A 3,954-nucleotide genomic window follows, 5' to 3' on the forward strand; every position below is an offset into this window, starting at 1 on the left:
ATTGTGATGTCGTTATGGGGTATTGTGATGTCATTATGGGGTATTGTGATGTCGTTATGGGGTATTGTGTGGCCGTTATGGGGTTTTGTGATGTCATTATGGGGTATTGTGATGTCATTATGGGGTATTGTGTGTAGATTGATGAGGGAAAAAACTATTTGAATCCATTTTAGAATAAGGCTGTGATCTAACAAAAAATGTGGATCAAGTCCAGGGGTCTGAATTTTTTTGAGAAAAGTACATGTCAGATAAAACATATTTTTGTGACAGGCCTGATGGAAACATAATTATTTTTGGTAAACTTTCCAAATGTCGACAAAACAAAATATGCTAGACAAGGAGAGAACTTTTTTGTGTCTGTAAAATGTATTATGCCAGAATTTTTGGGGATCTAATAACCATCATGTCTAAATAAATCCCACTACGATTTGTAGGGAAAGTGTGCAGTTTATTAGACTACAGATAAAATAAATTATGAACCTCACAGGGTGTTGAAAGTGCAAGGTGACGAACTTGATGCTCCTTTCCAATAAATCTCGAAGGTCTTATTCTGGTGACTTGATGATCGACTGATTTTGAAAAAATAAAAATAATCTCATGTAGGCAATACATTTGCTCTAACCAACCTGTGTGCAGATGGCATACCAGAGTGGGTACACTCGCTATATACAGTCGTGGCCAAAAGTTTTGAGAATGACACAAATATTAATTTTCACAAAATTTGCTTCTTCAGTATCTTTAGATATTTTTGTCAGATGTTACTATGGAATAATGAAGTATAATTACAAGCATTTCATAAGTGTCAAAGGCTTTTATTGACAATTACATGAAGTTGATGCAAAGAGTCAATATTTGCAGTGTTGACCCTTCTTTTTCAAGACTTCCGCAATCCGCCCTGGCATGCTGTCAATTAACTTCTGGGCCCCATCCTGACTGATGGCAGCCCATTCTTGCATAATCATTGCTTGGAGTTTGTCAGAATTTGTGGGGTTTTTGTTTGTCCACTCACCTCTTGAGGATTAACCACAAGTTCTCAATGGGATTAAGGTCTGGGGAGTTTCCTGGCAATGGACCCAAAATATCAATGTTTTGTTCCCCGAGCCACTTAGTTATCACTTTTGCCTTATGGCAAGGTGCTCCATCATGCTGGAAAAGGCATTGTTTGTCACCAAACTGTTCCTGGATGGTTGGGAGAAGTTGCTCTCGGTGGATGTGTTGGTACCATTCTTTATTCATGGCTGTGTTCTTAGGAAAAATTGTGAGTGAGCCCACTCCCTTGGCTGAGAAGCAACCCCACACATGAATGGTCTCAGGATGCGTTACTGTTGGCATGACACAGGACTGATGGTAGCGCTCACCTTTTCTTCTCCGGACAAGCTTTTTCCGGATGCCAGAGATAATCGGAAAGGGGATTCATCAGAGAAAATGACTTTACCCCAGTCCTCAGCAGTCCAATCACTGTACCTTCATGCAGAATATCAGTCTGTCCCTGATGTTTTTCGTGGAGAGAAGTGGCTTCTTTGCTGCCCTTCTTGACACCAGGCCATCCTCCAAAAGTCTTCGCCTCACTGTGCGTACAGATGCACTCACACCTGCTTGCTGCCAGTCCTGAGCAAGCTCTGTACTGGTGGTGCCCCGATCCCACAGCTGAATCAACTTTAGGAGACGGTCCTGGCGCTTGCTGGACTTTCTTGGGCGCCCTGAAGCCTTCTCACAACAATGGAACCGCTCTCCTTGAAGTTCTTGATGATCTGATGAATGGTTGATTTAGGTGCAATCTTACTGGCAGCAATATCCTTGGTTGTGAAGCCCTTTTTGTGCAAAGCAATGATGACGGAACCTGTTTCCTTGCAGGTAACCATGGGTGACAGGAAGAACAATGATTCCAAGCACCACCCTCCTTTTGAAGCTTCTAGTCTGTTATTCGAACTCAATCAGCATGACAGAGTGATCTCCAGCCTTGTCCTCGTCAATACTCACACCTGTGTTAACGAGATCATTTTTGTGGCAGGGCTGAAATGCAGTGGAAATGTTTTTTGGGGATTCAGTTCATTTGCATGGCAAAGAGGGACTTTGCAATTAATTGCAATTAATCTGCTCACTCTTCATAACATTCTGGAGTATATGCAAATTGCCATCATACAAATTGAGGCAGCAGACTTTGTGAAAATTAATATTTGTGTCATTCTCAAAACTTTTGGCCACGACTGTAGGATGTAGAGTGAGTTTCCTGTAAACAACTTCATCTAAGGATGTAGAGTGAGTTTCCTGTAAACAACTTCATCCAAGGATGTAGTTTCCTGTAAACAACTTCATCTAAGGATGTAGAGTGAGTTTCCTGTAAACAACTTCATCTAAGGATGCAGAGTGAGTTTCCTGTAAACAACTTCATCTCAGGATGTAGAGTGAGTTTCCTGTAAACAACTTCATCTAAGGATGTAGAGTGAGTTTCCTGTAAACAACTTCATCTAAGGATGTAGAGTTTCCTGTAAACAGTAAATGTTATATTCCTTTTCTTTTAGCCATGTAAAGACTGATCTTTATTTTAAAAGATCTTCTTCTGGCCACAACTGGATAATGCAACTTTTTGTGTGAGAAAATAATCAGTTGAGTTAAATGCATCGAAACCCATGTAACTTGTATTTCTTTTGTCGGTATATGGGAATGCACCCGCAAGATATATTTTTATGTGCGTTATGTCATCACGAACAGTCTTTTGTCTGCCACCGGTCCATTGGATTGAAACATCTCTGGTGGGAAAATGCGCACATTTGGCACCAAAAATTTTTTTTTTATTGTGAGATGGCATCATTGAGATTTCTCGAGCCCGGGAAATGAGTCCACTGTGCCACCAGGATAGAGTTAGCATGCCATGGATTTTACACATACAAAACTGTTCATTTTAAGTCTATTCAAACAGACCCCATTTCAAAGAAAACAGCACTGATAATATTGTCCTTTTAGTAGACAAGTGCATGCATTTAACATATGGGGGGGCCCTTGGCGTTGTACGTGCTATGCTCTACCTACCGAGACACATAGGACCACATTAAGATCAGCTGTGACCAATTAGTGGGCGCAGCCAACACACCTGAAGACACTTAACAAGAGATGCTAGAGAGTGTTGTTGACCCTGAGAACGGAATATACTGTTTATGTTTTTAAATAACATTCTTACACTGTTTTCTGAATGTTACTTATGTTTTCTTGTGATTTTTTATGGAAATGTTTCATGTTTTGAGAACAGAATTGAAAGCTAATTGATGTTAATGTATAGAATATATATATATATTTGTTTTACATTCCCAGAATATTGCCAAGAACTGATATAAAAGAGAACCATACATTATATGAACGTTCTGAGAACGGAATGTACTAAAATAATATATTAAATACAACCACATCGGGAACTTGTGCAGAATGTTCTGTGCAAGTACTGACATTCTCACAGATGAACAGTCTTAACGTTCTCTGAACTATTGGAGAACATTCCCAATATCAAACCAGCTGGACAACATTCCTAGAACATTACCGAAAATGAAATTAAATGTAGCCATGTTTGATCTTTTAGGAAAATTCTGTTAAAGTAAAGAAATAAATAGCAACAAAAATAAATGTTTGTTACGTTCCTTAAATGTGCTGAGAATAGCAAATATATCCTACAGCACTCCCGTGAAGTTGTCGGAAGGTTTTATACAAAAAAATAACCATAGGACAACCAAGCTTTAAGGTTTAAGAAACATGGTTCTCAGAAAATGATGTGATGTTCTGTGACCTGCTGGCGGGGTACTTGCGTGCGTGTGTGCTGGACACGTTTTGGTGGCGTGATAGATAAACCAATCACAATCGCAACAACAAAAAAAATGATATCAACCAATGACTGCCTGAACATTCCTCCCTTGGCATGTGAGATTGCCCAATAGGAACGCTGACTGTGGGTTTTGGATGCGGTCC

This window comes from Oncorhynchus mykiss, chromosome 11 (genome assembly GCF_013265735.2).
Source record: "Oncorhynchus mykiss isolate Arlee chromosome 11, USDA_OmykA_1.1, whole genome shotgun sequence".
Lineage (NCBI taxonomy): Eukaryota > Metazoa > Chordata > Actinopteri > Salmoniformes > Salmonidae > Oncorhynchus > Oncorhynchus mykiss.